The 25,813-nt window shown below is 38.9% G+C and overlaps 1 non-coding gene and 1 pseudogene across 1 annotated transcript; one reads left to right on the top strand and one right to left on the bottom strand.

Annotated features, from left to right (window-relative positions):
* The window catches only part of LOC133248685 (gamma-secretase subunit APH-1B-like), a 150,793-nt pseudogene that overhangs the window by 2,570 nt on the left and 122,410 nt on the right, over nt 1-25,813 (top strand).
* TRNAW-CCA (transfer RNA tryptophan (anticodon CCA)) lies at nt 2,317-2,388 on the bottom strand. The gene has a single exon. It is a non-coding gene; the product is annotated as a tRNA-Trp (tRNA).

Here is a 25,813-nt window from a genome sequence, read left to right as displayed (position 1 = left end):
AGGATATTTATCATAATTAAATTTGGTAATATTAGCCATATTTGTGAATCAGCATTTTGTAAGATTATTTTATGTTTCTCTGTTATTATCTGTTATGGGAAAGTTCTGGCATATCTTTATGCACAGCAGACTTTGTTCTGCTTAGTTCAGTTCAGTTCAGTCACTCAGTCGTGTCCGACTCTATGCGACCCCATGAATTGCAGCACATCAAGCCTCCCTGTCCATCACCAACTCCCAGAGTTCACTCAGACTCATGTCCATCGAGTCAGTGATGCCATCCAGCCATCTCATCCTCTGTCGTCCCCTTCTCCTCCTGCCCCCAATCCCTCCCAGCATCAGAGTCTTTTCAAATGAATCAACTCTTTGCATGAGGTGGCCAAAGTACTGGAGTTTCAGCTTTAGCATCATTCCTTCCAAAGAAATCCCAGGGCTGATCTCCTTCAGAATGGACTGGTTGGATCTCCTTGCAGTCCAAGGGACTCTCAAGAGTCTTCTCCAACACTACAGTTCAAAAGCATCAATTCTTCCGCGCTCAGCCTTCTTCACAGTCCAACTCTCACATCCATACATGACGACTGGAAAAACCATAGCCTTGACTAGATGAACCTTTGTTGGCAAAGTAATGTCTCTGCTTTTGAATATGCTATCTAGGTTGGACATAACTTTCCTTCCAAGGAGTAAGCGTCTTTTAATTTCATGGCTGCAATCACCATCTGCAGTGATTTTGGAGCCCAGAAAAATAAAGTCTAACACTGTTTCCACTGTTTCCCCATCTATTTCCCATGAAGTGATGGGACCAGATGCCATGATCTTCGTTTTCTGAATGTTGAGCTTTAAGCCAACTTTTTCACTCTCCACTTTCATTTTCATCAAGAGGCTTTTTAGTTCCTCTTCACTTACTGCCATAAGGGTGGTGTCATCTGCACATCTGAGGTGATTGATATTTCTCCCGGCAATCTTGATTCCAGCTTGTGTTTCTTCCAGTTCAGCGTTTCTCATGATGTACTCTGCATACAAGTTAAATAAGCAGGGTGACAATATACAGCCTTGACATAATCCTTTTCCTATTTGGAACCAGTCTGTTGTCCCATGTCCAGTTCTAACTGCTGCTTCCTGACCTGCATACAGGTTTCTCAAGAGGCAGATCAGGTGGTCTGGTATTCCCATCTCTTTCAGAATTTCCCACAGTTTATTGTGGTCCACACAGTCAAAGGCTTCGGCATAGTCAATAAAGCAGAAATAGATGTTTTTCTGGAACTCTCTTGCTTTCTCCATCATCCAGCAGATGTTGGCAATTTGATCTGTGGTTCCTCTGCCTTTTCTAAAAGCAGCTTGAACATCAGGAAGTTCACGGTTCACATATTGCTGAAGCCTGGCTTGGAGAATTTTGAGCATTACTGCTAACCACAGGCAAAACAGGAATCCTGTGCCTGTTCTCCTTTGAATTTCTTTGGTATGTGTTCACAGCCAACTAATCAATCAACTATCTTATCTTTATACCCACCTCTAAGGTCAGTGTCCCATCCTAGGGTTTTTCAGAGAAATATTTCCCATATAATTTACTCCCCAGTTATGTCACCCATGAAGATCAGTGCTTTAGCTAAGCAGTAAATTGTCATTAAAATGGGAATAGTCATCGCTTTTAGGGAAGCCCCTGAAAAATTACTTTTCATACCTATTACAGACGCAAATTTGGTAGTATTTGTGCTTCCAGCTTTAGAAGTAGTTATTTATTCCCTAAATCAAATGGCATGGTAATCAATGGGTTTGTTACACCCAGTGTGTATGCTCCACTCATCAAAAAGTATCCTTCATTTGTCTCTCTTGTTATTCTCTTTTTCCCTGAAAATTATGAGTTTGAAGCCTTTAGTAGAATATCCATTTACAGGATAGATACATAGACCTTATATTTGGATGTTCTTTGTGTAAACATAATCTCATTTCTAGGCCTATGATATACTTTTGACTATTCAATGACTCTTTGCTAGCAACAAGACTATTTTAAAGAGAAAACAAAAAAGGTCTGGATGATGTCTTCAGTTAAAACATCAAGGAAACCTCCCAACCCTAGATATTAATTAATTACAAAAGGAAAAGCAATGACTTGCAGTGAAAAAAAAAAAAAAAACAAACCTGGCAGTCATCACCTGAAACAAGTGATCACGGTTAACAGCCTGTGAAGATGTGAAGTGAAGTCGTTCGGTTGTGTCCGACTCTTTGCGACCCCGTAGACTGTAGCCTGCCAGACTCCTCTGTCCATGGGATTCTCCAGGCAAGAACACTGGAGTGGGTTACCATTTCCTTCTCCAGGGGATCTTCCCAACCCAGGGATCGAACCTGGGTCTCCCACATTGGAGGCAGATGCTTTAACCTCTGAGCCACCAGGGAAGCCCATCCTGTACCTGCTGACATTTCACGACGAAATTAACATATCACTTCATGGTATTCTTCCCAAATCCTTTAACCTCTGTATAGTCAAGAGAAAACGAGTCAAACCCAAGCCAAAGGTCTTCTACAAAAATACCTGACCAGGTATCTTCAAAGTGTCGAGGTGGAAGGTACATACTATTGGGTATAAAATAGGCTACAAGGATGTATTTGAAAACATGTGGAATAAAGTCAATATTCTGTAATGTGTGTGTGTGTGTGATAGTTGCTCAGTCATGTCTGACTCTTTGCAACTGCATGGATTGCAGCCCGCCTGGTTCCTCCATCTATGGGATTTCCCAGGCAAGAATACTGGAGTGGGTTGCTATTCCCTTCTCCAGGGGATCTCTCTGACCCAGGGATTGAACCCGGGTCTCCTGCACTGCAGGTGGACTTTTTACCATCTGAGCCACACGAGTAATACTATATGTAAATGGAGTGTAATCTTTAAAAAATAGTATAAAATTGTTTTTTAAGTGTCCAATTACTGTTAGTCAAGGCAAACCTGAGGAACTGTTAGTCTGGGGATATAAGGAGCACAACCTGCTACAACGGTGTATGAACGTTAATTTCTTAGTTCATCAACACTAGGGGAAAACTGGGTGGAGGGTTCATAGGAACAAAAATTTTTAAAATACAGAGATTTGGGTTTCAAGTAGAAAGCTCATTTGCAAGACAGGCCACAAGAAGGATGAAAGTGAAAGTTGCTCAGTCGCGTCCAATTCTTTGCAACCCCATGGACTATACGGTCCATGGAATTCTCTAGCCCAGGAATACTGGAGTGGGTAGCCTTTTCCTTCTCCAGAGGATCTTTCCAACTCAGGGATCAAACCCGGGTCTCCCACATTGTGGGTGGATTCTTTACCAGGTGAGCCACAAGGGAAGCCCAAGAATGCTGGAGTGGATAGCCTATCCCTTCTCCAAGAAGGATGAATAATGCCATTCCAGGACTCAGCCGTCTCAACAGCAGCAGGTACATACCGCCTCGAATTGTGTCTGGCAGTTTATCCATGTCTTCTCATTAGACAGTGAAATCCTATAGGGTAAGAACATTCTTACTCATCTTTGTATTTCCAGCACTTAGCCTAATGCCTAGCAAGTCAAATGGCTCAGTTGGTAAATTAATTCTTTTTTTTTGGCTGTGCCATGGTGCATCAGGATCTTAGTTCCCCAACCAGAGATTGAACCTATGCCCCTGCAGTGGAAGCATGGTGTCCTAAACACTGGACTGTCAGAGAATTCCCGGTAAATTAATTCTTTTTGTTGTTGTTGTTAATCTATTCTGGAGAAGAATGTAACTTGTTTGAATGGCCAAAACTGTTATATTTATACCCTCTGTTTTCTTAAAGTTCTTTCTCAAGTTATCCCTTAAGATCAGTCTTATCTATAAGCAGAACTTCTTTAACCTCTGGTATTTGATAGATAATGCTTAGCTAACTTCAGTCAATATCCAGATTGGTAATAATATGGATAGAAATTCCCTGGAGGGCCAGTGGTTAGAACTCCACAATTCTACTGTAGGGACCATGGATATGATCCCTGGTTGCGGAACTAAGATCCTGCAAGCTGCCTAGTGAAGCTTATAATAATAGTAATAATAATGATAATATTAAGGCATGTGGGTTTCTGCTTCACAGCAAACTGGTAACCTGATGTATATCAATCAGGATATAATATTAAAATAGTTAACATTAACTTGCTTTTGCTTCAGAAATACTTTAGATTCTGGTTTCACATGTAGTAATGTACTGACCAGAAATCTTTGACTAGTAAGAAGGATTTTATTTCTCCACAGTAAAAAAAAAAAAAAAACAACTTTTATTTATAAATAACTATTTCCTTATGAACCAGGAGATTTATAGCTAATTTTTGAGTACAGAGTTATAGCATCTCAGCAAATTTTACATCCATCAGTACAGATGTTCTCTAGATTACAAACACCTAATCTCAGAATCACTGGTACATTCAATCAGTGGATTACATCTGACTTTTCCTCTTACTTTCCCATTGGCCACTTTCTATAGACCATTCTATCCCATGCCCACCTTGTCCTACTGCAACCACTGCTCTAAAACTGATATGGGACTTGTATAAATCTGAATCCTTCTCACTTAGTTCTGGGTCCCATAAGACCTACTGTAGATTAGACACTGAAATATGTCAATTATAAGAATACTTACAAATAAAATGGAAATAAATATATATAATATAAACATATAGTATATATTTTAAATATGTATACAATAAATATATATATTATTTAATTAATAAATAAATAATAGAAATATATCATATAATATAAATATATTATACATAAGTATATAATATATATTTAATATATAATGTACTGCTAGGGCTAAGTCAGTGTCCGACTCTTTGAGACCCCATAGACTGTAGTCTACCAGGTTCCTCTGTTCATGGGATTCTCTAGGCAAGAATACTGGAGTGGGTTGCCATGCCCTCCTCCAGGGGATCTTCCCCACCCAAGGATCAAACCTGGTCTCCTATGTCGTCTGCATTGACAGGTGGGTTCTTTACCACTAGTGTCATCTGGGAAGTCCACTCTGTTCCTTTAATGACCCACAATTTAAACACACATACATATAATCGATAAAAAATATCCAGTATGTTGTATATGTTGTATATGTGAAACTGAAAAGGAGTACCCTTAAAACCAAGATCTCTTATTGAGTTTATGATTAATCTCTCTATCCAAAATCTCTTTATTCATTTCTTTCTCCCATTTGACTTTGATCCTGTGCTAACAGAACACTAATCAACCAGTGGTCAGATGACTAAAGTTACTTAATATATAATAATTATATTAAATGTATAGTTATATATAATATAACATAAATATAGTATATACATAAACATATAACATATTGTTTATTACAATATTAACAACAAGATTAAAAGATTACAAGATTAACAACAACAAAAAAAAGAATTAATTTACCAGGAATTCTCTGACAGTCCAGTGTTTAGGACACCATGCTTCCACCGCAGGGGCATAGGTTCAATCTCTGGTTGGGGAACTAAGATCCCGATGCACCATGGCACAGCCAAAAAAAAAGAATTAATTTACCAACTGAGCCGTTTAACTTGCTAAGCATTAGGCTAAGTGCTGGAAATACAAAATTTATTACAAATATAAAACAAAGTATATTATAAATATATATCATATAATATATAAATAATAAATAAAATTAATTTAATATTTAATTAATATGTATTTAAAATAGGTCTGTATTAAATTATTTATTTTTAACATATATATAATTTATACATTACATGGAAAAAATAATCATTCCAATCTCATAGGGTAGCTTTGAATCAGTGAAAAAGTAGTTATAAATATGATATAATTAATGTTGGCCCAGGGTTATCTGTTTTATTTAAATCTTTTTTATATAGGGACTAGTTTTTAATATTAAAATTTTAAACCATTTCCTCTTTTTAATTATTTTCACTTACAACAAGAAAAGTAGAAATACTGCATAGGATTATTTTGATAATTAAGTGGAAAGCATGGAAATTCCTATTATTTTTCCTGATACAGAGTGGATGGTTAATAAATGAATAATCACATTACAGTACTGACAGCACCCTGCCCTGTGAGAGAAGGAAAGTTTACATGTTGTTGACAATGCTCTTCTATCTTACAAGTTAAACATTGTTTCCAATGCTGCTTATTAACACTGCCAGTTTACTAATGAGGAAACTGAAGTTGGGGAAGGTAATGACTTGTCTAAAACCACAGAGCTAGTAACAAAATAGGACCCAGTCCCACTGTGTACTTTCATATTCCATCAACTATAAAGTTTACATTACAAAATATTTTCCCTACCTTTACCAAATAAAGACCTGATATTTCAGTTAATCTTAAGGATTTTGTTAATTTTCTATGGATTCCGAAATTTCTAAATTTCTTAGAAACTTCAGACTGTTATAAGTACAATAATGACATTGGTAAATGGTTCCAAATTCCAAACAAATTACTTTCTATTTTTTTAGATAGAACTTGTTTTAAATTGGTAGCTGCCTGCTGCTGCTGCTGCTAAGTCGCCATCAGTCGTGTCCGACTCTGTAAGACCCAGAGACATCAGCCCACAAGGCTCCCCCGTCCCTGGGATTCTCCTGGCAAGAACACTGGAGTGGGTTGCCATTTCCTTCTCCAATGTGTGAAAGTGAAAAGTGAAAGTGAAGTCGCTCAGTCATGTCCGACCCTCAGCAACCCCATGGACTGCAACCTTCCAGGCTCCTCTGTCCATGGGATTTTCCAGGCAAGAGTACTGGAGTGGGGTGCCATTGTAGCTGCCTAGGTTATGCTAAAGTTGTTTGAAAATTCTAAATTCTATTATACTGAAATATTTTCTAAAAAATTATAAAATTACCAGTCTATTTCCAAGCCTTTCTATGTTAACATCTCTCTCTTTTAAAAATCTATTTATTATCATCTGAGCCTATAATCTATCTCCATTAACCCTATACCCAAGGGAGGAAGGGACAAGTTTATTTCTGGTTCACCCTAACCATGAGAATGTAGGCCTTTAGGGTCCCTTTTTTTTTTTTTTTTTTTAGTTAGCTACTTATTTTTGGCTGTGTTGGGTATTCGTTGCTGCTTGGGCTTTTCTCTAGTTGCAGTGATTAGAGGCTACTCTATAGTTGCAGTGGCTTCCCTTGTTGCAGAGAATGGGCTGTAGGGTGAGCAGGCTTCAGTAGTTGCGTTCTTGGGCTCTGAAGCACAGGCTCAATAGTTGTGGCACACAGGCTTAGTTGCTTCGTGGAATGCGGGAATCTTCTGGGATCGGGGATTGAATCCACGTCTCCTGCATTGGCAGGCAGATTCTTTACCACTGAACCATCAGGGAAGCACAATATCTCTTTTTAAACGTGATCTATTAGTCATTTAAAAATTCCTGCTATTAGGATTATTTTTTCAAGGCAATGATAGTCTGAGTCAAGTAGCCAATGAAGATTGTTTACTCAATGAAAAAGTTAACTTGTACGCTGAGAAGGGCATGTGGGTCACAAAAATTCAGAAGTCAAGCAACTAAAGACAGCTTTTTAAGTAAGAACTGCAAACTCAAATTACTTCTTATCCCCTCAAAGGATCAGTCTTATTCTATGCCACTATGTGCAATAGCTATTTAGGCTGTCTTGGAAATGCAGCATTAGTTGCATTGTCCCTTTGTCATCAGCTGTATTTTCAGTTAAAGTAGAGAGGCTTTCTATGTTTGTCTGTAAATATTTTTAGGATCAGCTTTCCATAACCCAAGTGGACAGGCACAACAAATAATGTCAGATTTTATTGAAAAGCAAGGTGACCCACCCCAATTACCCTGGTTATCCCTTCATAATGGACATATCCTACTTTTATGAACTTTTCCCTTATGTCTACTTCAGTGAATTTAAAAATTAATTTATGGTCTCAATTTTCTTCTAATTTCTTTGACTGTGGAAAACTGGCATATTAAATTCTAGACCAGCAACCACAAGGATCCCCCATAAACTTGTTAGGAAAGTAAATTCTCTGGCTCCATCCCAGCTCTATTGAATCAGAACCTATGGGGGTGGTACCCAACAATCTCATTTACCAAGCCATTCAGGAGATTCTGATAGAACCCATTTGAGAAATACTGGCATATGAGAAATGTGTGCTGTTTATTATGCTTAATGGACAGGCAGACACGGAAGTGAGGGAATATATCAAATAAGAAAATAAGGAGTGGCCCAAGCGCTTTGACTCTAAATTGATACAAAACAAGCACAGCCATGGATGAGACTCATAAACTGGTTCTAGGCAGATACAGATGAACTGGCCCTTTCTTCTGTTTGGTTTCTATGGGCTTACGTTAGTGCAAAATCCCAAGTACATTTTCCATAGGCAGGTCTGTAATAAACTGGTTCTGTTCAGATATGTATGAACTGTCCCTTTCTTCTGCTTGGTTTCCATGGGCTTACGTTAGTGTCAAACCCCAAGGACATCTGCCATAGGCAGATTTGTATATTTTTCAGCATATGGGAAACTGTTGAGAAAGAAGTAGGCTTGACCACTGCCTGCTGATCACTTCCCAGCCTGGATTGCACAATATGCAGTCTGTCTGTGCACATGCTTCTGTCATGTGCCAAACAGGGACAAAAAATGTAATATATAAATGCTGCTGTTTAGTCACTAAGTTGTGTCTGACTCTTTGCGACTCCATGGACTATAGCTTGCCAGGCTCTTCTGTCCATGGGATTTTGCAAGCAAGAATGCTGGAGTGGGTTGCCATTTCTCTCTCTGGGGGGATCTTCTCAACCCAGAGATTGAACCTGCATCTCCTGAATTGGCAGGTGGATTCTTTACCATTGAGCCACTTGGGAAGCCCAATAAATAAATATATGTGTATAAATAAGTACATTTATATGAATATATTTGCATAAATAAGTACATTATATAAATAAAGGTATTTATATAATAAATAAATATGTATTATATATATTTTAAAAATCTTCATTTTGGGTTATGTTTTACTAAAGTAACAAAGTTATCATTTTTAGAAAAAGCAAAACATTTTTGGCCCTCCTTTTATTTTTTTGTAAGACTTTGTATTGTTTTTTAGTTTAATTGAGGGAACCAGGGCACTAGATATAATTTTTCAAAGCCTGAGGCTTTATAGGGTTTTAATCTGACTCAAGATTCTCTACTTGTATATCTTCCAGGTGTCTTAAAATAAACATACACAAATAGAATTTCATGACCATGACTCTGCTTTTCCTCCTCCTGAAACTATGGTCTCAATTAATGACATTAGTATCCACCTACCTAATCTAGAGATCTGAGAGGTATCTTCCCATATCAGTCTGTCAACCTGTTTTGTATCTGCCTTCCAAATACCTGCCAAGCTTATCTTCCCCTGACTATTGCAGAGCTACCAATTTTGCTCAGATTCACTATGTCATACTCAGACTTCTCAGCAGTTTTCTTGCTGAGAAAGTGAGAGCTCTACTCTGCACGTGGAGCTATCTTCCACACAGCAGTGACAAGGAGCTTTCTAAACAGGGCACCTGGTGATGGTATTGCCTTCCATTTTAAACTCTTCAGTTGGCTATTTAGTTAAAAACCATAAGCCTTCATGATCTGGTTCTGATCACCTTTCCAGACACAAGGTAACCTTTTCTGTGCTGTAGACTTACTACCTGTCACTTTCAAAATGTGATGTCCTTTTACCCCACCTTCTTGTTTGAACAGGCTGTTTGCTTTTGCCTGAAATGCAGCAAGCCTGTCTTCTCTCCCTCCCCCCACACCCGATGGCTAACTCCTAAATTTTTTTTTTATCCCTCACATCTTTTCAGCAGCTAACAGCTTCTTTCTGTATATTCCCAAAGCACCTTTATATAACTCTATCCATAATTATAGCGCGTCACATTGTGTTAAAATTATCTGATCCTATATGTAAGACAGTTGAAAAAAGGGGGCTGTTTCTTTTTCTCTCTGAATCTATAGTATTTACCACACATTATATGTATTAAATACAGGTTGAAAAAATAAACAACTATGGCAAAGAGGGAATGGCAACAATAAGTGTCTCACTTAAAGATCAAATTAGAGGGCTTTATTAGCACTTTCTAGTGTAAAAAAAGATAGAGATAAAAGGTTCACAAACCCAGGCCAGTACTTTCTAGCATCCTAATTTTGGTGCCTAGGGATTACCAGATTTAGTGTAAATATCCTCAGTATACAAGTCTGATGAAACCATATGTTGAAAAGCACTTTATTTGATACATCTGGAAAACAAAACTATGCCCTAAATTTGAATATAAATGTATTTTGAATGCTCTTATACTTGATGCCTTTGATAGTTCTATTAAATTATGAAAAAAGTATGTAAAAATTAATAAATAAAAAATCTCAATTAAAATAGAGTTGAGAGGCCAGAAGGTGAAGCTTTCACATTCTATGATGATAGCTGAGCCCAAGGAAAGACTTCTTCTTCTTGCCTGGCAAGAGTTCAGCCAATGAAAGGCTGTCACAACTCAGCTAATGGAAAGGTGCTATACTTCAGAACTCTCAGTTCCTCCAGTGGGTTCTTTGTTTACTCTTGCCTTTCAAACTTCCTTTCCCCCTCTTTAAAAGAGTTTTTTCATTGAGGGAGAGGGCTGTGACAGGTGGAACAGTAACAAAGAGTCTGCCTGCCAATGCAGGAGATGCAAGAGATGTGGGTTTAATCCCAGGGTCAAGAAGATCCCTTGGAGTAGGAAGTGGCACCGCCCTCCAAAACTCTTGTCTGGAAAATTCCATGGGCAGAGGAGCCTGGCAGACCACAGTCAATGGGGCTGCAAAGAGCCGGACACGACTGAGCACTCTGAGCAGTGTCATAGCTGTAAACCTGGATTTGCAATTCTTTGCTGATCTTGAATAAAACCATTTTTGGGCAGAAGGACTAACTGGCAGTCTATTTATTTTAGGTAAACATAAGAAATGCCTGTTAGTGAATGTTCAATTTGAAATTAAGAATCAATTTTAATTAATCTTGGTTTTCATGAATACTACCCATCAATGGTTCCTGTCATATTCAGCAATGTCTTCTTCCTAGTACATAATTCTTTTTCATTGTTTTGCTATTATTCATAAAAACAATAGAAAGATATTTTCAGAAGTTAACAAAGTTTGTAAAACATGACAGTTGAAAATCAACTTAGTTTAAAGAAAAAACAAAACACAACTAACTTGGGTTATCCTAAAATGTAGCAGGGTGACAAGTCCCAAGAAACTTATTATCAATTAGAGCTTGTATGTGTCAGAGCACATGTAATATTGTGCTTTTTTTCAGCAGCAAGACTCATCAGTATTAGCTACTGGAAATTTGTAGAATAATTCAGAAATGTTTATTATTGAGATATTCTAGAATAACATACTTAAAGTGCCTACAGTGTGCCAGGCAACTAGTAGGCATTTAAAAAATGGTAGCTATTATTTCCACTTGGAGAAGGAAATGGCAACCCACTCCAGTGTTCTTGCCTGGAGAATCCCATGGACAGAGAAGCCTGGTAGGCTGCAGTCCATGGGGTCGCACAGAGTCGGACACGACTGAAGCAACTTGGGGAAAAAAAAAAATTATTTCCACTAACAGCTTCCTGTGTGAAAAGCAATCAGGAGCTTGTTTTTAGCCTCCAAACTCACGGAAAAACCGCCCCCTTCCACTTAAAAAGGAGAATAAGGCTTAAACCTCAATTATGCAATCAAAGATGGATGCTCATTTCTCCTTCTTTCTGTCATACAGAGGTTATGCTTAGATTTCCACAAGAATACAAAATATCACTTTTCTTTTTCTATAAAGGAAAAGACAGCTTTCAAGTCCTCTGCTGTTGTTCTCACTACCTTTTTTGCTTTTTGCTTGTCTGTTTTGCTTTTCATTCTGAATGCATTCTGCATCATAGTTAAGAGTTGCAAATTAAAAATTTGAAAACAGTTCATATTACAATGTCCCAGTTCCACATTTCAATTCAGAAACTTACATTACCTTTTCTTTTTACCCCCATCTCAGTTATCTTGAGAAGCCTTTTGAACATAGTAGTTAATTACCCCTGTCTTTCTTCATCTCAGTCCATGAAAGGTGTTTTGTAGAAAGAAACTTAGAGAGACATTGCAGACTTTCAGGTCTGACTCATGTCTATGAAGCAATGGGAGAAATGGACTGCAATTCCCTTTTTAGGCTTCAGTGTTAACTTCACTTTTTTTTTTTTTTTTCTTTTTTGAAAGATTATAATTCCCTCCTTGAACCAGATTCGAGTAGAAGTATAAATTTATTCATTCCAAAGGCATATGTAAGCAATTTGGGGTTATATGTAACTTAGATTTCTGATTTTTATCTCTTAGTGTATATTATTGGGACTCAAAACATTCACTTTAGCATTTCAAAAAAATGTTTTCATTAGTGCAAGATCAGTACTTGGCAAAATCACTATTCCTCATTATATACAGTGTGGAAAAATTAAGGGATTTTTGAAAAAAATTTTTGCCAACATTTACAGATTTTTCAAATAAACAAACGCTAAATATTGCATCATTTAAGAGCCCTTTTTTCTGTAATTTTAAGGAATTCTTTTGAAAGTCTACATATAGGACCACGCCCATTGCTCCTCCTTCTATAAATTCTTTTATATTTTCCATTTTTCAAGCAAGACTGAACTTTTTTCCCAATGATTTTAGAGAAAAAAGGATGAGACTCTATTCTTCAAAAATTACTGATTATCCTCTGCACGTTTGAATATTGTTTTTCTCACTCCACTCTATCCTAGAGATGTTTTGTCCATTCTTTTCTTTTTCCTGTGGGATAGTGTAGGGTTTTTTCTTTATTTCAATGTTTTATTATTCCAACTGCTGTCCCACCACTTTCAGAGTAGAAGCATTTTTCTTCGGAAACATATATCTGCTTCTTTGTTTGTTTTAGCTTAGGGGTCTGTAAAAAAGACTTCACTGCTTAGTCAGCTGCCCAATTCCAGGGTTAAATTCCAGGAGGATGGCAGATATGCAGCCATTAACTCTTCACGGCTATGCTCAAAGAAAGAGTATGAACCGCAATAGCCTGGCAAAAACTCTGTGTGGCAGATTCGTTTTTATACAGAAACAAAACAAAGGCATTTGTGGCTCTCATATGCCATTTTGCTTGACAGAAGCAAAAAAAAAAAGTTTGAGCAAAAGAGATAATATCACTTGCTTAAACAATCACTGTGTTCCTTTGAATTGGCTACCACAAACATTAGCAATGTCAGAACACTCTGTAGAGGAATTATTGGTATGTGTAGTCTGTTGGTAACAAGGAACAAAACCTAATTTTGAATTGTAGAACATTTGGCTATCTTAAATTACAAAGAGCAATGCCTAGAGAACACTGGGTTGTCTTATTGATGTTTCCTGTCAATAACTAGATTAAATATGCATCAATGTTTTGGTCAAGTAGACAGTGGTGCCTATTTTTCTTTTTCTTTTCTTTCTTTATTTTTGGCTGTGCTGGGTCTTAGTTGCTGTTCACTGGCTTTCTCTAGTTTCCGTGAGCCCAGGCTACTCTTTGATGTGGGGCAGAGGCTTCTCACTGAGATGACTTATCTTGTTTTGGAGCACAGGCTCCACGTATACGGGCTTCAGTAGTTGTGGCTCTCAGAATTAGTTGTCCTGCTGCTTGTGGGATCTTCCTGGACCAGGGATGGAACCTGTGTCCCCTGCACTGGCAGGCAAATTCTTAACCACTGGACCACCAGAAAAGTCCCCCTATTTTTCTTTTAAGGAAAAAATATTAGGTTACTTGGGAAAATGTAGAACTTTAATGGAGTCTAAAGTTGAAAGCAAACAGATCCCAGATCCCTCCTTTGCTTTGGAGAAGGCCAGAAACAAAACTTGGGCAAGAAGCCAGGTTTACCTTCTGTGCCTGCTCCCTCATGGTACCACCTCTATCCCCAGAGATCATCTGAAATACTCTGAAGATCAGTCTTCCCCAGACGTTTGTCCTCTCATGGTTCCATGATTACTCAGACATCTGTCTCTAGTCTTCCTTCCTCTTTTCTCAAGTCCAGCCCTCTGAGTCTTATGCCCTGCTGGTGAACTGGATTGTCAAATCTCTTCTCTTCTGATCAGGAGAGAAAGTCATGAGCCACCTTCTCCAGCCTGAAAATATATATCCAGTGTATATTTGAACAAGAGTATACAGTTGATCAACCATATCTCATAGATTATGATCAAAAGGCAACCTTATATCTGTCTTCTGCAAGTCTTGAAAATTGATTAAGGATAGAGGAGAGCTAATTTCCCCTGATCTTTATTAAGAAAAATTATTAAAAAGTTGGAACAAAGACAAGAGGATTTTTACATTTTATCTGTGTCATACTGCAGTATCATCTCACAGATTTACCCAAGGATTACTTAATTTTCTAGGGGAATAGGTCATGTTCTGTTACTGTTGATTAGGACCTATATTTTAACTCTTATTTTTGTCTAGTAGAGATCTGAATGATTTCTGATGGAAAAAAATTAACCAAAGTTATGGTTGTCTTGCCCTGTAGGAGTTTAGCCATTTCAGTTTCTAATCTCACAGTCTCCAAATATTCTCTTCTTATTCAGTTCCCACAAATATTCAGTTTCTCAAATGCTCATTGAACCAACATTAGCTTCCTTCTGGCTCTCATCAACAAGTTATACAAATGTTAATGTGCTTCTTCTGTGCTTATATGAGAGTTATGATTTTATCTTTCGAAAATGATACCTGACCATCGTAAATGAAGTCTTAGACATATCTTTCCTGGTCACCCTCAGAAAATAAAATCCTATAGTCACTTTTGGTTAAAAAAAAAAAAAACAGTTTCAATTCAGTAACTAGAATGTCTCATCTTGTTTAATTGTTAAAACTCTGGACTCCGTGTTCTCTGGCCCAGGTTACTCTCAGGACAAAAATCTGCAAGAGAAAAGATGAACGTGATTGTTATTGTCTTTCCACTCACCAGGTGAGTTGCAGTCTGGGATCCCATAAGGGCCAAAGGTGAGTCGAGGGCATGGAGAGAGGAAAGGCAATCCACCAGGGCCTGCTTGGCTCAGTGCCTCCGTGCTCTTAACCCACGCCTGACAGTTGATAATCATAACATCTCTACTAAGCCCTTCTCTCAAGCAGGACTCTTGAAAGGGCAGATAAAATTTGCTGGATTCCTTCATCATCGCCTGGACAACCAGGGGATCTGTAATGGAGCAGGACCCTGTGGGGCCTTTCTGGGACAGACCTCTCCCTAATATCCTCTGCTTTAGCTCTTCCCTGAAGTGTCTAGATAATAGTATCTGATGCACATTTCCTGAGCTGTTTTACAGATGTGGAAAAAACTCCACCAGATGGAAGAAATTAACTCTTTGATGACTATGAGTACACAGCCCACAGACCTACTGAAGACTGAGGACGGATAAAGTTAACCCCTGTCACAGGACCCTGTTACCACATCATCAGTCAGCCAGAGAACTGGGCACAAGCTGATCATATACCCTGCCACTTCCCTCCTTCACCTTCTGTTTATTTTTTAAATTTTGGCTGCACTGGGTCTATTGTGGTACTTGGGCTTTCTCTGCCGGTGGTGGATGGGGGCTTCTCGACACCTTGTGTTTAGAAATGCTTTGCTGAAACCCACCTGGGAGTTCAGGTGCTTTGAGCACTAGCTAATCTGGACTCCTTGAGGTAAATGCTGCACTTTCCTTCACCACAACCAGTAGACTGGCTTGACTGTGTGCAGCTGAGCCAATCCAAGTATGGTTCACTAACAGATCCACATCAGTTTCTTTCTGCAAAAGATCTCAGTCTGCTCCAGAGGGCTCTACTGGGCAAGATCTGGTACAGTCCAAGCCATCAGTCCCTGAGAATGCACATCTTTGCCCCACAAAACTCTGGGAATCTGGATGATCCTGTAGGAGCAGTCTTTCCCTGCGTCCCTTCCCAAGTAGTCAATGCCTTCTCTTACTGTCTGGATGTCCCAGGTGGAACTCAGGCCTGTGTCCAGAACCACATTAAGCTTCCTCATACGTGTATCAGGCACGGGTACTCTGTCTCCCAACTTAGAGAACACAGTTTTCCGAGTGGTTGTCTCTAAGCTTGTGATGAAAAGTTTACACCTCCCACTCAAGGTGAAAGGGTGGGTTAGGTCTCTCTAAAGTAATCTCTTCATCAATTCAACTCCTGCCCACTCTCTAAATTCTTGTTATGGTGCCCAACTGATGGAGGGGATCAAGGCTGAGGAGTACCTCTCAGGTTTATTTCTTTTGTAAATCCACATTTGCTGTGTATGTGTGTGTGTGTGTGTGTAGAGGGGGTGCCTCAGTCTTCCTGTGTCTCAGTATTCTAGTTATTGTCTCACTCAAATTGAGTTAGAAGGAATCTCATTTTAATTTCCTGTCTCATTTACATTTAAATTTGCTAGAAATAATCAAACACAGGTGGGAAACACCTGTCAGGAGACGTGTTGGGATTGAAGCACACTCAGTAAGCAATTACCTATTCAATCTAGGAGTGAAAATGAGTTTAAAATAAAGGCAGAAGCTTCAACAAAAATCATATATTTGCTCTTCGTACACATATGGTGAGAAAATGTATACATTAAAAACCCATATTTGGAGACTTCCCTGGTGGTCCGGTGCCTAGGACTCCAGTCTCCCAAAGTCAGGGGCCTGGGTTCCATCCCTGGTCAGGGAATTAGATCTTACATGCTGTGACTAAAAATCCCACAGGCCGCAACAAAGATCAAAGATCCCACACACTGCAGCTAAGACCAAGCACAGCCAAAAAAAAAAAAAAAACATATTTGCCATGGGGTTGGGATGGGATGGTACTTGCAACTATGCCTCCATCTCCAAACTTTCATTTGTTATTTATTTAATGATTCAAGTCAGGCATTGTGCTAAGTGAGGCATTATACGGTGGTGAATTAAACAATTATGCCCCAACTTTCTAGAAGCTATAGGAAGCTGCGTGTATGTCAGATTTTATCACATTCTCATCTTCTCCCCTCACTCACCTTTCACTTACAGAACTCTTAAGGGACTGAATGGGTTTTCACAAGGTTTTGGTTTTTCCCCTAAACACACCCTTGCCTCTCCCCGTATTGTGTTTTCTTTGGAACTATGACTCACACACTGGACTAACCCTGAAAATGATTATATTTTTATATTCTTTCTTTCACATCCTTGGGATTGTACTGGAAAAACACTCACTTTGGAATTAGACCTGGATTTGAAGACCAACTCTACCACTTATTGTTAGCTTTATGACCAATCAGCAATCCCCTGCCATGGAAGCGTGGAATCTTAACCGCTGGATCGCCAGGGAAATCTCTGAAGCTTGACTTCTTTATCCACGTGCAGAACTAATACTGTCCAGTCTAAGTGTTTGTATTAACTGAGATAATGTCTTCGAAGTGCTTACATGAACTAGATGTTCCCTAAGTGAATTCCCCTAGGATCTTCCTTTCTCTTCATCCTGCTTTTGAGGCATCTCTCCCAACTTGGGTATAGGACTGAGGTTTATAATTTTGTCTCCTACATTCTTAAAACTAAAAGTCATTCTTTGTACTTACCATTTAGAGCATGAGGTTATCCACTCTTGTTTTACACAGTAGGATAATGGCTAAGCTTTTTTTTACTCACATTCTAAGTAACTACTTAAGTAACTGTGTCACCTCACAGACAAAACCAGGCTACTGTGCTTGCTTATTCTTATCTATTCTACTGTACCCCTTTTCCTGATTATTTATTTAGCATGCATGTGACTCACAGATCTTTAGAGATCGTTAACTTGCTTCTTAAAATAGAGCAAATAATATGTTTAGCTGTTAGTCACAAAGTTAGTCCAGCGTTTGTTCAACAAGCACCTCACGTGTGATCATTTGTGGCCAGTCATTGACTAAGTGCTGTTTCTGAAGGGGAGATAGGAGCTATAATATAGTGAATCATGGGACCTCATTTTAAGGGCATGAAACTTGATTGCATCAGTACTTTGCATGGTTCAACTCCAAACCACAATCATACTCACAAATTGTTAACTTTCACCACACCCCTAGATTAACATCAAATTGATCTAGTTTTTCAACCTCTCATTTGTTATTTTCCACCCAACTCACCAAGATTCATTGAGCACGTCATGTGGGAAGAACCAGATTCATGTATTCACCTCAGGACTGACAAGAGATCAATGCCCCTAGATACTGCTCAGTACCACCAGTCATTGAAACAATATAACTCTTCTCACTGACCCTTGGCAGAAACCAGATCCCTCAGAGGAAGGTAAACAGACAACTGCCAAAGGCACGAGAGATTATCTAATGTCAACTTGAGGTCTGATATTTCCAGTTGACTTTTTAAAAAAATCATTGAAACTTAAAAAAAAATGAATAAGAATCACCTCAAATAAAACCAATAATAGATGGCTAGTCTGATTAAAGCAAAAGTGAGGGATCAGCCCTTCCTTATCTATTTCTTTAAAGTTTTATTTATTTTGGCTGTGCTGGGTCTTAATTGTGGGACATGATATCTTCATCACAGCACATAAACTCTTACTTGAGGCATGTAGAATCTAGTTCTCTGACCAGGGATCAAACCCAGGCACCCTGCATTGAAAGTGTGGCATCTTAGCCACTGGATCACCAGGGAAGTCCTTCTCTGAGTTATTTCTGAAGATTTCACATGCCGAATAACACTAATCTAGGTCAACCTCTTCATTTTGCAGAAGAGGAAACTGAGGCACAGAGATAAGAAAAATCTTACTCAAGATCAAGTAGTGATTAGTGACAGATTTTATTCAAACCCTATTCAGGGTTTTCTGGGTTTTGTTTTGTTGTGATTTATACCATTCTGCCACTTTGCATGATTGCTAAGTAATGCTTCTGGGCCAAGGCTAGGGCAAGACAAGTGAGGTGTCTAGGGTGCAAAATTGAAGGACGCGGTACCTTTTGGGTCTGTACGAGTGCTGACTCTGCACTTGCAGTGCCTTGAGAGGAAATGCTTCTGTAAATTTTGTGCTTTATAGTTGTCTTTTTTCCCTTCCTAATCCTAATCCTGCCTCTATACTCCATGTCATGTGTACCTGCTATCTCTTGTTTCTTGCCCTCTTTCCTTTGTCTTCCTCATTAGACTATGTATCTTTCATCCTTTAGTTCCCAGAGTTTGCTTTAGTATGTGAGAATAAAAGGATACTCAATAGTGTATCGAATGGACAAATGATTGGGTGGATCTAAATTCCATCTCTTATGAGTATTTTCCTGATAGCTCAAATCCACCTTGATTTCTTTTCTTAAAAAAAAAAAAAAAAAAAAAAAAACTGGAACCTATTATACAGAGTGAAGTAAGCCAGAAAGAAAAACACCAATACAGTATACTAACGCATATATATGGAATTTAGAAAGATGGTAACAATAACCCTGTGTACGAGACTGCAAAAGAGACACCGATGTATAGATCAGTCTTATGGACTCTGTGGGAGAGGGGGAGGGTGGGGAGATTTGGGAGAATAGCAAAAAAAAAAAAAAAAAAAAACACACACATCTAGTAGCTCCTCTTTTTTTTTTTTTTGTAAGATTTATTTATTCATTTATTTTTGGTGATGCTGAGTCTTTGTTGTGGCACACAGGCTTCTCTCTAGTTGAGTCGTTTGGGTTTAGGTTCCCGGTGGCATGTGGGATCTTAGTTCACCTACTGCTGCTGCTGCTGCTAAATCGCTTCAGTCGTGTCCGACTCTGTGCAACACCATAGACGGCAGCCTACCAGGCTCCCCCGTCCCTGGGATTCTCCAGGCAAGAACACTGGAGTGGGTTGCCATTTCCTTCTCCACTGCATGAAAGTGAAAAATGAAAGTGAAGTTGCTCAGTCGTGTCCGACCCTCAGTGACCCCATGGACTGTAGCCTTCCAGGCTCCTCCATCATACCAGGGATCAAACCCACAACCCCTGCATTGGGAGGCAGATTCTTAGCCACTGGGCCACCAGGAAAGTCCCCTATCTTGATTTCTACGTTCTCTGAAGTTATAACACATCATCTAAATAACTCAATTTGCATTTAATCATGTATACTGACATAACTTTTATGTTTATATATCTCTTGTGCAGTAATTTTCTAATGTTCTGCCTTCATGCCCAATTAGATTTTGTTAGTTAAGAGTGAAAGCCAATTTGCATTCTTTGAATTTTCTTAGCAGCTAGCATAAAGTTCTGTGCATTGGAGCCATGCGGCAAATGGCTCTTCATTAGGTGAATGAAGAATGAATGAATGCAATATTCTCAGTTGCGAACAGTGCTTATAAAATTTGGTAGCGGTTTTTAAGCCCTAACTTGCCCACTAAACTAGCTGAGTGACCTTGTATAAATCATTTCACCTCTTTGGCCTCAGTTCCTTTATATGTAAAATGAGGTGGTGGCTTGAGTGATTCTAAAGATAGCATCTTAAGAATCTATGAATTTTGAAATCTGCAGTGGAAGAGTTGTATAGAAGATCGGGTATAATTTTGCTACTAAGAATCCATTTGTCATTCTAATAGGAATTGCCTAATTGTAGCTGATGGCCCAATGTTTAAGTGTTCAGAAAGTCCTGAAATTGTGAACAGGTTGTATGTCAAAAATTAACTTGCAATATACTAAGAATATCATGGTTGAGCTAGCTTTTGAGGTCATTGCCTGGAAATTAAACAACTTGTATATAGAACTAATAATATTCCAATATACATATTCACTGATAGCATTATTTCTATGGGAAAATGCATTCATAATTCTAGCAAGAACAAAGTTCCTCAAGTTAGTGCGTTGAGAAGGAGAATAAAAAGTGATATTCTGTTTCTATGATTTTAACTACAGTACTTGAAAAAAATATCAAACATTGGTCCTTCAACCTTCTATCTTGATCATTAGCATATAACAAGATCAAATTGAGTATTTTATTATTTCAAGATGGTAATACAGATTTTTTTTACAATAGCCAATTACATCATTACATTCTCAAATAGCTATTTTCAGTATTTACTTTTTCTTCTATAAAACAAATGCAAGATAGAAAATAGCTTGTTAAAATTTCTTTAAAGAAATTAATCTTCCAAGATACTCCCTGAAATGATTTAATTCTTTCTTTACTTGCTTTTTCCACAGTGTATTTAATGTAAGTGTCAATGTTTAAAAAAAAAAAAGCCATGGAAATTCCCTAGGTGAATGATGTCTGTTTGGTGACTAAACTAACCATGTGAGGAAATGTTTTCTTTAGGAGTAGTGTATAGCTTCATGTGGAATTATTTGGTGGTTTATGACAGGCCCCATGCCTTCCTAGAATTCTTCTCTTAGAATCATGATCTAGGTGGTTTAATTCATGGCAATGAACCAACCTTGGGTATACATGTGATTTCTCCCCTAAATTCCCTTTTATATTTAGGCTGGTCTTCACTTAATGAATTATCACTGATTGTGAACAAGAGTGCAAGGCTCTGTGTTAGATCTGACAACTTTATTATTTTCCATGGCTGTCATTTACTGGTCTTGGATACTGCTGTTTCCATCTAGTCCTTTTTAAAATTTTATTGTGTATTTATTTTTGGCTGGGTTGGGTCTTTGTTGCTTTGCATGGACTTTTCTCTAGTTGCAACAAGCACAGGCTACTCTTTGTTGAGGTATGCGGGCTTCTCATTGCAATGGTTTCTCTGGTTGTGAAACGCAGGCTCTAGGCATCGTGGTGTGCGGGCTCAGTTACTCTAAGGCATGTGGGATCTTTCTGCACCAGGGGTCGAACTCCTGTGCTCTGCATTAAAGGTGGGTTCTTAACCTCGGCACCACTAGGGAAGTTCCTCCATCTATTCTGGTTGATCATGGTTGGCCTGTTAATAGTTCATGAAAACAATTTCTTCTCCGTTAGTGTTTAGTTTTATCCATTATCTTTAACAAAATCTGAACATTTCAAAGTGCTCTCTATGCCTGTTATTAGACTTCTCCATGTCTGTTCAACACCATCTATCCTGTCTTGCCTCCCTTTGACCCCAATCTGTGGTAGCTAGCTAGTCTGGCCAAGGGCATCTGTTCAAACCTTTTCCATCTTTATTTATGCTGGAACTTTGTGGGAGACAGTGAGGTGATGGGCCGTGTCCTCTAGTGCCTCACCCCCTTCTCCCTTTTTCCCAATGCCTATATTGTCTAAGCACTTAACACAGGGCATTGTGTAGTAACAACAGACACAATAACAATATCTCCCATTATGGAGTACTTATTATATCAGGCACTAAATTCTTTGACATGCATCAGCTCTGCTAAACAGATCTCTGCTCAAGCTATGACACAATTAGGTAAATACGGGTATTGTTTTTTCCATTTTAACAAGGAAATTGAGGCTCAAAGAATTAAGAGATTTACACAATCTTAAAGCGAGTAAATGCCAGAGGCAGGTATTGGAGGAGGCCATTGGGAAGATGTGACCACTGGCTGACCCACAAGCTGGGCAGGAGCAATTGGAGGCCCCCCAACCTGTCTCCTGTCCTTGGAATGTAGGTTCCACTACCCACATTGGAAGCTGAATCAAAGACACAGTCCTGAGATGGTAATGTGTTTTTGAGCCCAGGGTATGTGCCAGAACCCAGTTACGGCCTCTGAAGGAACTTTAAGATTCTGGTGGGTGCCAGACAGAGAGAACAAACTTGTTACTAAAGGGAACGTGGGTAGGGGAGGGATAAATTAGGAATTTGGGATTAGCAGAGGCAAACTGTTATATATATGATGGATAAATAACAAGGCCCTACTGTAGAGTGCAGGGAATTGTGTCCAATATCTTGTGATAAAACATAATGGAAAAGAATATGAAAAAAGAAAGTATGTATATGTGTAATTGAATCACTTTGCTGTACAATAGAAATTAACACAACACTGCAAATTAACTATACTTCAATGTGCTATGCTCTGTCACTTCAGTTGTGTCTGACTCTTTGGGACCCTATGGACCATGGTCCCCCAGGCTCCTCTGTCCATGGGATTCTCCAGGCAAAGATACTGGAGTGGGTTGCCATGCTCTCTTCCAGGAGGTTTTCCTGACCCAGGAATTGAACCCTCATCTCCTGCATCTCCAGTATTGACAGGCAGATTCTTTACTGCTGAGCCGCCAGGGAAGCCCATACTTCAATAAAATAAACTAAAAAAAAAAGAAAGGATTCTGGTGTGTGAGTGTGGAGATCTAGTCTTGCTCCTGGCAAGACGAGCCTGGTAATTAAGTTCCCTTGTTCATTAAACCTGCCACCTACCAATCTGGAGTCCTTCTTACTTAAGTCTCTCCTTGTCATCCAAGTACAAAGCTGGTTTCAGATTTCAACCAGGAAGCTCCCAAGGTTTCTAACCAATGCCAGGATCCAACAAGCTGATAAGGCTCTAAAGCTTTTGATCTTAGCTAGTGTATCTTGCTGGTTCCCAAAATAACAGAGCACTGTGAGGAATGCAAGGGTGTAAAAGGACCAGTGTCTCTGTAACAAAGTAGACTGTTTAGTTTGGCAGATCACAAATCAATATCCTATAAAGCAGTGTGTGCAGAGTACTGAAAAAAACCAGCCCAAGGTTTCAAATTTGGGAGAGGGCTTCCCAGAAGATACAATACTGTAGTCTTTTAAAAATAGGTGGCATTTTAATGGGTATTTGAATCATTCAAATTTATGCATAATTTTATTCTTTCATTATTTTATTTTATTTTTTTAAATTTTATTTTATTTTTAAACTTTACAATATTGTATTCATTTTGCCAAATATTCATTATTTATTTTAATTTTGTTGATCTGTACTTCAATCAGAGAAGTTCTTTTAAAACATGGTTCATGTTCACTTTGCTCCACAGTAGAAACTTGCACATCATTGTAAAGCAACTGTATTCCAAGAGAAATTAATTTTAAAAAGTAAAATAAAACAAGGTTTGTGTCTTATGCATCTCCATTTCCCAGTATCACCTAGTCCAGTGTTGCATATCCAGTAAATGACCAGCAATTTGTGATTATCACATAAAGATAAAATTTATTCATGAAAACAATGAAGTCAGATTTTTCTCAAAGTACATTTACTAAATATCATTCTCTCTTAAATGTTCTTCACGTGTGTGTGCTAAGTCGCTTCAGTCGTGTCCAACTCTTTGAGACCCTATGGACTGTAGCCTACCAGGCCGCGTTGTCCATGGGATTTCCCCGGCAAGAATACTGGAGTGGGTTGCCATGCCCTCCTCCAGGGGCTCTTCCTGACCCAGGGATTGAACCCCTGTCTTCTGCATTGGCAGGTGGATTCTTTACCACTGGTGCCCCTTGCTGCTGCTGCTGCTGCTAAGTTGCTTCAGTCGTGTCTGACTTTGTGCTACCCCATAGATGGCAGCCCAACAGGCTCCACCGTCCCTGGGATTCTCCAGGCAAGAACACTGGAGTGGGTTGCCATTTCCTTCTCCAATGCATGAAAGTGAAAAGTGAAAGGGAAGTCGTTCAGTCATGTCTGACTCTTCTCGACCCCATGGACTGCAGCCTACCAGGCTCCTCCATCCATGGGATTTTCCAGGCAAAAGTACTGGAGTGAGGTGCTATTGCCTTCTCCGTGTGTCTTCTCTACTAGACTATAAATTCCCTGAAGACAGGGACTTTGTGTGTCCCATCTGCCTCTGAATCCTGGGTACTCACAGCATGTGCACATAGTAGGTGTTTTGTTAATATTTGTGGAATCAATAAAACAGGCCACTCAAGAAATTCTTCTAGAAAGGGCTCCCTTTAACTAATGATTGAGGAAAAGTAGCATATTATGTCATCTTTTTGGGTAGTCACTGTTGTGTATCAGTACATGAAATCTCTAAAAATCTTGCAGTAAGGAAACCTGCTTTAAGGGGATTATGTAGTTTCTTAACTTATATAGACTGTGAAGAGCCACCCCTGCCCCATCTTCCCCTGAGAACATCAGTTGATATTCTGTGACATCACTATTGAGCTGATACTCTTAAGAAAACCATTTTGGGGGGTGCCAGATGCAGCCCTTGTCAGACCTTGTTATTCTTACCACTGTAGATTTCAAGAAGTGATCTCTCTTCTTGACCCTTTTCCAGCCGAAGGGCCTGGGAATTTGAAAAGAGGGACACCAGGATGATAACTTTCTGAGGTAGCCTTGTCATCTAAGAAAAGGGGGCTACTCTGTGCTCTTATTCCTCAGTGTGACCTTCGAAGCCTTCAAAGTAGTCTGCCTGATGGGGGATTGTTCTGTCTGTCTCCAACATTCAGTTATGAGCTTAGCGTTTATTCAAAAGAACCACAGGAGAACTAACTTCATTGGCCTCACAGAATAATAATAAGGGTGAAAGATTGGAAGCTAGGTCTTTGCAAAAAAACGTTAAATGAGTTGAAGTAATTTTTTTATTTAAAGAAAGAAAATACAAAAATACTAAGAAAGGGCAGACCTAATGAAAAGCAATGTAGCATGCTACATGAAGTAGGTCTGTGTGTAGGCTGTGTGGTTTTTCATTACCGTGTGCCTAACAGCCCAGAGGCTGGTCCTGTCTGATGCTTCCCTTCAAGGCCAGCACTATCTCTGATTCCAGAACTTATGCCGCAGGTCATCCCCTGCCTCTATATCAATATCAAAGCTAAACTCACCCCTTTGAAGACTATCATTAAAGAAATGCTTACTGTGTATCAGGCAATGTGCCCAGTGCATTTCATTACTCATTCAGTCAGTAAATATTTTTCAAGTATCTCCTTTATGGCAGGTATGGCTGACTTTGGTATGTAGAATACATCAGTAAACAACACAGTCAGAAAATGTTGCCTTGTAGAACTTCAACACTAGGGAGCAGAGACAGATAATAAGCATAATAAATAACTAAGTTATATAGCATGTAGGAAAGTAGTAAATGTTATGAAAA

The sequence above is a fragment of the Bos javanicus genome, chromosome 5 (genome assembly GCF_032452875.1).
Source record: "Bos javanicus breed banteng chromosome 5, ARS-OSU_banteng_1.0, whole genome shotgun sequence".
NCBI classification, from domain to species: domain Eukaryota; kingdom Metazoa; phylum Chordata; class Mammalia; order Artiodactyla; family Bovidae; genus Bos; species Bos javanicus.
This window is presented reverse-complemented; position numbering and strand designations above follow the sequence as displayed.